The sequence below is a fragment of the Prionailurus viverrinus genome, chromosome C1 (assembly GCF_022837055.1).
Source record: "Prionailurus viverrinus isolate Anna chromosome C1, UM_Priviv_1.0, whole genome shotgun sequence".
Taxonomy (NCBI): Eukaryota; Metazoa; Chordata; class Mammalia; order Carnivora; family Felidae; genus Prionailurus; species Prionailurus viverrinus.
Genome location: NC_062568.1, coordinates 20,636,694 through 20,648,573, shown reverse-complemented (window position 1 = coordinate 20,648,573; position 11,880 = coordinate 20,636,694). Strand labels below are relative to the sequence as shown.

Below are 11,880 nucleotides of genomic sequence, written 5' to 3'. Positions count from 1 at the left end.
GAACCATCCTCTCCGCATCACTACCACATCTGCTGTAAACCCAGACTCCTTGCTATTTTCCAGATACATCATAATCATTTGAATCTTTGTGCTTAGCACATGGAACATACTCACTTTTTCTACTTTCCTAAAACTTAACAAAACCTAGAACTCTAGTTTTGTCATTGTTAGGACACCTTGCTTCTACTTATGAATGTGGCTAACTTCCCTTCATAAGCAATTGCTTTATATTACAGATACTAAATTTCCCGAAAATTTGCCTTGTATCATTTTTGTCAATATTTTATGTTTTAATATAATTATTTAAGTCTTACCCCTCCAAAATATGATAAATTCTTGATATTATGGACTTTAATTCTTTTCTATTTTTAATATATTTATCATGGGGCTAGTTGATAATAAAGTTTTTATTAAGCCCTTAATAAAAACTTCCCAAATTAAATTACATACCGAAGTTTACTTGTTATGATTCTTATGTCTTAAAAAATGAGAAACTTGAGATTAAGGGCAGCAAAATATAGTTGAATACGAGTTGGAATTCAATAACTGTTGAGTATTGAATAAATAAATCCTAGAAGCAAAATTATTAAAATAATATTAATAACTTTTCTTTTTGTTTTAGTTTAGGGATTACCATTCAACACACTTACAGACTTAATTCATCAACTTTTTTTTTTTTTTTTTTCCCCTCATGCCAGGACAACTTACTGCTTGATTGGCTACAGTCCTACTCTGGGATTAATTTTATTTATCTTATTATCGGTAATCTTTTTTCCATTCACCTGCAACCATTTTTTGTTTCTTTTAAAAACAAAGTATTTAGTTATCTAAGGAACTGAATTTAGTATTCTTAATAAAGAATCCCGGGAGAAAAAATGTAAGGTCTACAATTTCAGTGTAAGGTAATCATTTAATCATTGAATACTTGTTGAAAAGTCTTCTGTGGGGTTGCAGGGAGGGTAAGCCCCTGGGAAACAAGGTTCAAAAGAGGTGCATTCATGACTTTCATAGTTAGAAACTTTGTTGGAGTTGGTCATTGAGAGAATGTGATCGTCTGTTTACCCTGGAACTAGACCTAGGTAATCAGAGGCTCCTCATCCCCTCCCCTGTTTGGGGAATTAACATCCTGCCCACCGTTCACACAGGGAATAAAAAAATATCCTCCTTGCCTTTAATCTTGCAATGCTAAGACAAGGCCTGAAAGTTAATTTACCTTACCCAATTTGAGTTTCTGAGATGCAGCTGATAAAGGCATGGAAGAGTGAAGGACTAGTAAAATGTCTCTATTCTTTGACAAAATGTGTGTGTGGGAAGGAGGTGGGGGGGGGGGATGAAGATTCATTCTATAATTTGATTATCTTCCTAAAAGATTTTTAATATCTGTGTATATAAGGTAGTTCTTACATAAGTAGACAAAAGATCAAAATCCATATAAATATGCAGAGGTAATCATATCAGAAATTCTCAAGCAAATGATTGTTATCATTAAAAATTAAATTTAGCTCTGAGATCCCTGAGGTCCCAGAGAAGGCAAGAAGACAAAAATGCCAGTTCAACAAATAAACATTTTTGACATTGTTCTTCTTGGAAATTAGTGATTGTAACCAGGTTATTTATTAAGTTATTAAATTTGTACCTTAAATTTGTGGGTGATTATGTAAAGAAAAGAGAACACAACAATAAAAATATGTGCCAAACCAATTAAATATATGGACATGTTTTAGGGCATTTCCTAAATCAACTTTCAACCAAATTATTCTATGTAAGATACTAAAATAGTATAATCCTATTTAGATATTACTTACATATAATATTTTTCCCTTGAAAAGCCTATAGTAATTTCCTATTATTTATTTAATCTTCTTAAGTTAGAGCTTAAAAATTTCTCCCACACTGGATCCCCAAGTTTGGCCATGTACATCTTTATTATTCTTCAGCTTGATCTTTGTACTTTAGTGGATATGTCTTATTTAGCTATTATTATTATTATTATTACTATTACTAATACTATTAAATAGCTCTCACTATTCAATAGCATCACTATTAAGTAATAGCTAGTGTCCAATTACTTTTTCTTTATTCTCTAAAAATAGTTTTATATTTTTTCTGTGTTTAATTTTGAAAAGCCACATCTCTCTTATAAATCTACTACACTTGTTTCAAGACTGGGTTCAAAATTGCCTCTTTATGCAAGCTTCCCTCATTTGCCATAAATCCTTTAACTTCACAGTGTTTGGCCTTTATATATGTATTCTTATTATAAATAGTTTCGCGTATTTGAAAAACACATATTTTTGTTTGTTTGCACACTGGTCTTTGAACAAGGAAGTCAAGGAGAGACTGAAGAAAGAGGCAGATCATTCCAGATTGACAGGTGGCAGGTTTAATAAGCAAGGGAACTTACATATGAGGCTTCTCCTATGCAGCCACAAGATAAGCCACACCTGCTTGCCAGAATCTTAAAAGTTTATATAGGGGTGCCTGGGTGGTACAGTTGGTTAGGCTTCTGACTCTTCATTTCAGCTCAGGTCATTATCTCACAATCATGGGTTCAAGCCTTGTGTTGGGTTCCATGTTGACAGCACAGAGACTGCTTGGGATTCTCTCTCCCTCTCTCTCTGCCCCTGCCCTGTGCTCGCTCTCTCTCTCTCTCTCTCTCTCTCTCTCAAAAGAAATAAATAAACCTAAATTTTTTTTTTAAGTTTCTGTAGTAGTCTTACATGGGTTCATCCACATGGTCTCAATGGCACATTCCTCTCTCAAGGCTGCAACCTCCATCTACGGCTGTACTGTAGGACCTGCACAGTCTTGGGGAAGGAGGAAGCAAATGGAAAGGTTGAAGCTTCCATTCCCCCACCTCCCCAATTGCCAAAGGCTTAACTGGGGATTTCTGTAGCAGAGGAAGTAGCCATAAAGAGATTTATGGTTCACAGATGGGTACTTTTGTTATTCCAGGGAAATCTAAAGGGAGAGGGTGGGTTCAAGGATAGGTAATCATCAAGACAGAATGGTGCTGACACAACAACAGACACATAGATCAATGGCACAGAATAGAGAAGCCACAAATGGACCCACAAACATATGGCCAACCAATCTTTGACAAAGCAGGAAAGAATATACAATGGAAAAAGACAGTCTCTTTAGCAAATGGTGCTGGGAAAACTGGACACTGACATGCAGAAGAATGAACCTGGACCACTTTCTTACACCATACAGAAATATAAACTCAAAATGGATGAAAGATCTAAACTTAAGACAGGAAGCCACCAAAATCCTAGAGGAGAAAGCAGACAACAACCTCTGACCTCATCTGCAGCAACTTCTTGCTTGACATGTCTCCAGAGGCAAGGGAAACAAAAGCAAAAATGAACTATTGGGACCTCATTAAGATAAAAATCTTCTGCACAGTGAAGGAAACTGTCAGAAAAACTAAAAGGCAACCGATGGGATAGGAGAAGATATTTGCAAATGACATATCAGATAAAGAGTTAGTATTCAAAATCTATAAAGAACTTTTCTTTTTTATTTTTAAAAAAAAATTTTTTTTTTCAACGTTTATTTTATTTTTGGGACAGAGAGACAGAGCATGAACGGGGGAGGGGCAAGAGAGAGAGGGAGACACAGAATCGGAAACAGGCTCCAGGCTCTGAGCCAACATCCCAGAGCCTGACGCGGGGCTCGAACTCACGGACCGCGAGATCGTGACCTGGCTGAAGTCGGACGCTTAACCGACTGCGCCACCCAGGCGCCCCTATAAAGAACTTTTCAAACTCAACACAACCCAAGTGAATAATCCAGGGAAGAAATGGGCAAAAGACATGAATAGACACTTTTCCAGAGAAAGCATCCAGATGGCTAACAGACATATGAAAAAGTGCTCAAAATCACTTAGCATCAGGCAAATACAAATCAAAACCACAATGAGATAGATACCATCTCACACCTGTCAGAATGACTAACATTAACAACTCAGGCAACAACAGATGTTGGCGAGGATGTGGAGAGGGGATCTCTTTTGCCCTCCTGGTGGGAATGCAAACTGGTGCAGCCACTCAAAGGGTCACATGCACCCCAAAGTTTATAGCAGCACTATTGACAATAGCCAGAGTATGGAAAGAGCCCAAATGTCCATCGACTGATGAACAGATAAAGAAGTGGTACACACACACACACACACACACTGGAATATTACTTGATGATCAAAAAGAATTAAATCTTGCCATTTGCAACAATGTAGATGGAAATAGAGTGTATTATGCTAAGTGAAATCAGTTAGAGAAATACAAGTATCATGATTTCACTCATCTGTGGAGTTTAAGGTACAAAACAGATGAACATAAGGGAAGGGAAGCAAAAATAAGATAAAACTGGGTGGCTCAGTCGGTTGAGCATCTGACTTCGGCTCAGGTCATGATCTCACAGCTCGTGGGTTCGAGTCCGCGTTGGGCTCTGTGCTGACAGCTTGGAACCTGGAGCCTGCTTTGGATTCTGTGTCTCCCTCTCTCTCTGCCCCTAACCCACTCACATCCTGTCTCTGTCTCTCTCAAAAATAAATAAACATTAAAAAATTTTAAAGAAAAACAGAGTGGGAGACAAACCATAAGAGACTCTTAAATACAAAGAACAAACTGAGGGTTGCTGGTGGGATGTGGGGTGTGGAGGATTGCTAAACGGGTGAGGGGCATTAGGGAGGACACTTGCTTTGATGAGCACTGGGTGTTGTATGTAAGTGACGAATCACTAAATTCTACTCCTGAAATTATTATTATACTATATGTTAACTAACTTGGATTTAAATTAAAAATAAATTTAAGAGTTCTGATTATTAATTAGAATAGGTTCACCTGCAGAGTGGAAAGCATAGAGTCATATGAACATGAATTTAAAGCACTCTAGCATTTTCCTTTCTCACTTACATTAACTGTGAAATTTTTTCCATGTAAATAGGACAGTTTCCTAACTCTGCATTAGTTTGTTTATATGGGACTTCAGCACAGTATTCAAAGATAGCTGCATATTTCTATCTAAATCTCCTTTATTCCTGGGGTGCCTGGCTGGCTCAGTTAAGTGTCTGACTTTTGATTTTGGCTCAGGTCATGATCTCGTAGTAATGGGATTGAGCCCCATGTCTGGCTCTGCACAGACAGCACAGAGCCTGTTTGGGCTTCTCTCTTTCCCTCTTTCTCTGCCCTCCCCTGCTTGCTCACTCTCTCTGTCTCTCTAAATATAAATAAACATTTTAAAAATCTCCTTTATTCCTAACTAGGCAAACCACTGTTACATTTTTTTTAAAAATAATTTTATTCTATTTCTCTTATTCTGCTTTGGTCTATCTTAAGACTTCCTAGTATACCTAAATCCTACTTAATGTGCAGGGCCCTGAGTTGAACTAAATATTCCAGGTGAAATTAGAATCACACGCAAAAGAGTAGAACTCTTAACTGAATCTTTCTAGATATTTGACTTCTTTTAATGCATCTTATTAATCATCTTATCAATATTTGTAGCTCTCCTTTATTCTTTACTCATACTACACTTAGTATGGACAAAAACCTGAGTTTTCTTTTTTTCCTACATGTTCTATTGCTAAGCCATACTAACATAATTCTATGCTGGCAGAGTTCCATTTTAGGATCCATTTTATTCTTGTAATCCTCATTTTATTGGATTTCTTTCATCAGTACAGTCTGTAAAACTTTTCTCTCATTCAATCTATTGTAAAACCATCTCAGCATTATTTCATCTTTAAATTTGTTGTATATATCTTCAGCCTCCTTAGTGATAACCCAGATAATTTTATTATGACAGTGCTTAGTCCAAAGCCATATGACAAGCCATAGGACACTCTTTCAACTGACAAACAATTACTATTTCACCCAAATACTTATCTGTTGAATTTTCTCTTCAAATAGTTCATATCACACCATCATGGGTGAAAAGATATATATTTTATCAAGTGTGCAGCCGAGCTCCAAATATACTTTCCCTACCATATTTTTCCAGGTCTAAAAATGTGTTTGCTTAAAAAAAAGTAGACATAAATGTAACCTCTGTTGCATCCTGTTAATTACTGATTACTCACCTTGCTGTTCACAAACTATCCTTCCATTAGTGTTAGATAATCTTGCTAAGTTAGCATCAAAGTCAAGGTCACTAGGCTATAGTTTGTAAAACGTTTCCACTTCTGTTTTTGAAGTACAAAAGTTGTTGTTCTATCACCATTTTTTTCAGCCTGTCTCAGTATCCCTAATTATCCACTATCACAGTGATTTTTGATTTGAATTTAGTGGTATCCTACGAATTTAGTCTGGACCTAGAAGACAAGCCCATTCCAGGCAGCGCACTCTTCCTAGGATCCATTCTCTGCTCTTGGGCTTCTGTTCTCTAGTACCAATGTCGTTCTGAGCTTTATATCCTGAAAGGCTTTTTTTAACTGAAAAAATAGCAGCTATATACATAGCAAGGGATCCTGCTTTCTCTGGGTCATTTAGTGCAAAGCAGTGACTAAAAGTACACACTTTGAAATCACAATGCTAGGTTTTCATCCATCTTCACCATTTACCATCCTTTTCCAGCTCTGTAATCTCAGCAAATTTACTTCAGTTTTCTCATCTGCAAAATACAGATAGTTATAGAGATTGCTCATGGTTATTGTAAGTATTCAACATAGTCATGGATATCAAATTCATAACACAGTGGTTGTCACTTAGTGTTGCTGTTTTTCATCAATATTAAATCAAAGATCTTATTTATTTTATCTCATTCTTGATTATCTTCTTGTTTTTGTCACACAATTAAATATTAATCTTTCTAATATGTTTGACAACATTTTAATCAAAGGGAAATGACAGATTTTGTGCACTACTGTATTTTGATGATGGAGAAATATTAGGATCACAAGAAGAACCCAGTTAGGGGTATTTGGTAGCAGTTCCAAAGAATAGGGGGAAAAAAGCTGAATTGACATACTATGGAAACAAAGATTAACATTGCCAATTTCTTAATTCTGGTCACCTTTGCTTGCTTCTTCATTTGTGGAAGAAGAAGATACTTTCTGCAGTGATGATTTCAGTAGTAGACAAACTGAATGGGTATGAAATTCATGAAGGAAACATGTCAGACACTAATATATTCACCTTCAAAACTTGTCAAAGGGCTTTGCTTATAATCAGAATAACAAACTGAATATTTCCAACTAGAGAGTAAGAAGTCAAAATGTTCCTAATCATGGTCTAACCAATGTCCCTGCTCTTCCTGTTCCAAATGAGCATGTAAGTAGAATTTTCTGAAACATTTTGACTTTTTGAATAAAGTACAGAAGGGTTGCAAAAGTGGGAGAGAGGAACAATAGGACAAGATGAAGAAATGGAAGATCTCTTTATTTTGAAGAAATCAGAGAACACTGAAGACTAGAAAAGTTATGGAGGTTCAGGACATGAATTACAAGTAAACAGGACTAGGAGATTTTATCAAGGTAAAAGAGCTCTTTGTGAATGCTACAAGAGAAGTTTAAGTTCCTAATGAATTTTTTTCATTGGAAAATTGAAACACCCTCATCTCCCTATAACATTTCCTGAATGTCTGTGCCATGAAGGACCATATTAAAATGAAGTCCTTTTTGTGTTGCTCTAACTAAGCTTTATTATGGATGAAGTTTTCTCAAAGTTGAATCCTAAAAGATCATTCAATTGATCAATCGATCTATCAATCATCTATCTGTCTCTCACTCTATTTCAATCTCTCCTTAACACATAAATAAAAAAAACATATACTTAAATCCCTACATGATTTTTGTCAGTGTAATTTTTTTTTGGTAGAGAATCTGAAGACAAAGAATAAAAAAAAAATGATGAGAAATCACTGGTACGATAAATGGGCGAGAATTCCAATAATTTTTATTTAAGAAAGAGTAAGTATGGCTTTTCCATTGGTATCTTTTGGATGATGAACCTTTAATGGGAGGATAAATAATCTACATGAATCAAAAAAGTGGCTCTTGCGTGTTACTATTGTTCTTTTTTCTTTGGCTTTTGTGTGATGAGCCATTTATAATTTTTTAAAAAGCTACCTGGGAGGACAAATGTAATAATGTCTTGATCCCCTAGGCAGAAAAGCACCATATAATTATAATTACATCTTTAAAATATTATTACCACAGTTCTGTCCTAAAATTTTTGTTATTTACAGGGAAAATTTTTGTAGGTGAATCCCCCTGGCTATACTGACTACTTCTTCCCCTTCTGTCTAGAAATGTTTTAAATGAGCTGACTGTGGTCTCTCAGTGAAGCAGAGTGTCTCCTTTTGGAAAGCAGCTGGATTGGGGCACTTGACCTTTCTGAGTTGGGTATGCACGAATTGCCAATAAAGATCTGAAAGGAAAGGATAGTGAGCTGACTAGAAATTCTCTCTTAAAGCCTTAAATACCTTTGTTCACTGAATTTGTTCTAATTAACTTGGTTAAGTTCTAGGATTGAAAATGACGGTAATTTCTTGTTGAAATAGATATATTTAAAATTAGGATCCTGATGACAATTGTGAGTTTTTAGGAGATAAGGCTGCTTGTTTCTTAAATAATTTATTCATCATTTCAATGAATGTTAACCGAATGTACTTCGTACTAACTACTGGCAATGCAATGACAAACAAAATCTGGAAGTTATGGTTTAGTAGCAAGACAGACTCTGATCAGATGTAATAGTACAATCATTCCAACCTCCATGAAAGGGAAGTACAGAGTTGAGAGTCTACACTAGGCATCCTGACTTCATTAGAGAGGCAATGGTGTTTAGGGAAGCTTATCCTGAAGAATATATATATGAGTAAGTCATACTATGTTTTTAGCTTAAGACATGTGGTCATCTAATTATGTTTTTCTTTGTTCTCAAAATACCTTCTATGATAGGTTACAGGACAAGGACTAGAGAGGCCACTTTACCCTGTAACTTTCCAATCCCCTCTCTAGCTTGCTGAAGAATTAATGTGTTGTGGTTGAATATTACAAAGTATTAATATAATTGGCTCAATGATGAGCAATTAAATTTTAGCTCCTAAAGAATGTCATTGGGATTAGTTAGATTGAGTCCTGTTTTATTCTCCCTGTTCTCATGCTGTGAGTCCTAGAAACCCAGCTTGAATATTATTTTCATCTACTGATTGAAAATGAGGAAGTCAATAAGAGAGTGTTTTCTAAACAATTCCGTGGAACTCTGCCCACATAAAAATAAAGCAGAAGTGATCTCAGCATTCTTATTAGCAGTTTTAGAATGTAGCCAAAGGCTGTGTTCGTAGAGACAGAAGTCTTTGAATGCGTACAAATGACTCTAGAGTAGCCTATGCTTCACTTATCCTTGTGGGAAAAGTTTCCATTGCCACTGGACTGGACTATATCCATTCTGCAAATTGGGTTCATTTCTGTTTCTGTCATTCAAAATATCTTTCATGAGTTCTGTTTTCCATTTTTAAAACACAAGGCTCATGAAGGATGCTATATAAAGTCAAATTTATTTTTATAATCTCTGATGGCATCTTCATCCTGTAACTGCTATTCTGGGATTTTGTAGCCACAACACAAAGAATAGCAATCAACAGCAGAATGCAAGACGAGAGTCGGATCTGTGCCTGATCACCAGACACCGTGGCTTCAGTGGAACGCATGCATGCCTTATAACTGTCCACTTGCAGAAATTGTAAATAACCTTTTAATGCCAGTGTGTAATCAGTAACTTAATTTTACTTCTTTTTCACTCTAGAGTTTCATCAGAATCTCCAAAAGATCAGTAGTTTTGAGTTGAAATAGAGTACATAAAGTTAAAGTTTTGTGGAGGAAAATTCCAAAATGGCAATATCAGTTCTGTTGTTTCACAGTCATCCTGAATTTATAAACAAAATACATGTTTACAACTAAAAAATAATAAATTAAAACTAGCCAGCCATTATTATTATCAGCCATAATTAACTCACACAGAGTTAATCAGAGGTTCTTAAACACTAACAACTTTTTTTGGAGGGTGGGGAGGGGCATAAAATACTGAGATTTCAAACTACCCAGATATTAAACTGCTTGTCAACTCTAGATAATTTCCCCAGTGAAGAAATCAGAATTAAGTGATTTGAACAAGGTCGCAAAACAATGCAGCAGCAGGTCAGAGTATCATTCAGCCTACTTCATTTGAACAGTTTGATAAGCATAATCAGATCTACTACCTCCTGGATTAAATAAGGTTATCTCTTTTGCTGTAAAAAAAAGTGTTGTAGTCACACACCACTTTGATGGTCTTCCTAAGGTCAAAAATAATCCCATTAGTATGGGTTTGGATATTAAACTAATCCTTTTGATCTCATTTTTTTGGTATCCAGTGTAATTCTCTCTTCAACTCATTCACCCATTAACTAATTCAATGAATATTTATTAAAAGATACTATATACCAAACACTGCACTTGGTCCTCGTCAGATTTATAAATCTTTAATGAAAAATTCTTACAAATTTAAATCATATTTGTTTATACAGTTTAAAATTGTACTCACTAAAAAAAGGAAAAATAGAATTTCAAACCGGTTCTTTTTGTCTCAAGAATTGAGGGATTTTAGGATTCCCTCTCTTTCTTTGCCTTCTTTGTCCATGAAATATCTCACTTAGTTCCTGAAACTTCTTATTCCACAGCTGAAGGCTAAGATCAGACACTATAAATGAATTATGAGATTTTTTTATGCATTTGCTCTGGATGAAATGGTATCATGGCTCATGGTGCCAAAGTGGATGGAGAAAGAGAATTAGAAAGCAATAATCTAGAAATGTTAGTGAATTATTCTTAACTTTTAAAACTTAACGAAATAATTCAACCTATTCTCAAGTTTCCCTGTCTCCCACTTGGTCAAAAAAATAATAAACCTATGATATTATGACTTTGCTCAATTTTGCCTTTTTAAGAGATTAGGAAATTTTTAAATGTCAAATGATGAAGGTCATTGTTGACCCTTCCAATAATCCTCACACAGAGTTAATCACTTCCATTCTGTACTTTTGTGATTGCTAGTGAGTTTGTTACTGTGTTCATAGTCCTATTGCTGCATTTATAACTGATTCATAACCATCTGCTTTGGAATGTATATTTATGTGGGGCGCCTGGGTGGCTGGGTCAGTTAAGTGTATGACTTCGGCTCAGGTCACGATCTCACGGTCCGTGAGTTTGAGCCCCGCGTCGGGCTCTGTGCTGACACCTCAGAGCCTGGAGCCTGCTTCAGATTCTGTGTCTCCCTCTCTCTCTGCTCCTCCCCTGTTCACGCTCTGTCTCTCTCTGTCTCAAAAATAAATAAATGTTAACAAAATTTTAAAAAATGTATATTTATGTGTATTTCTTTACTAGAATCAAGCTTTCTGAGAACTATGATTTTGTTTTATTCATCTTATATTTCCAAGCCCGAGTGCAATGCCTGACACATAATAATAATCACATACATGTGAATTGAATAAAATGAGTTAAATTAATTTCAGTTCTCTTTAATATTTTCTTCAGAGGTAGGAATACTTGCAATATAAACAGTTCACTTACCAGGTAAGTTGCAGCTGTATATCAATTCATGTTAGTACAGAAGCTTTAGAAAGTAATATAACTTATACTATACTTTCTATACCAATATTATCCATACTACCTAAGACCAGTTTTCCCACCCCCAATAGGTCTTTGGGAAGAATTGTTTAATGTCTAATTTACTTTGTTATTAGATAACTTGAAAGCTGAAAGGAAGACTGTTTTTCCCGATTGATGAGAAATATTGCAGGCCTTTAGATTAGAATCTTCAAAGACAGAGTCACTGAAGTCTCATTTTCTGGTTCATGGTTACCATAGATGTGAGCTCAGTTTAGGTTAGAAGGGCAGCA

At 35.6% G+C, this 11,880-nt stretch overlaps 1 long non-coding RNA gene across 1 annotated transcript in view; it reads right to left on the bottom strand.

Moving 5' to 3' along the window:
* Nucleotides 1–6,537: 6,537 nt before the first annotated feature.
* The window catches only part of LOC125173571 (uncharacterized), a 56,385-nt gene continuing 51,042 nt past the window's right edge, over nt 6,538–11,880 (bottom strand). The window contains exon 7 of the long non-coding RNA XR_007155081.1: nt 6,538–6,612. This is a non-coding gene — a long non-coding RNA (uncharacterized LOC125173571). The remainder of the gene's footprint in view (nt 6,613–11,880) is intronic.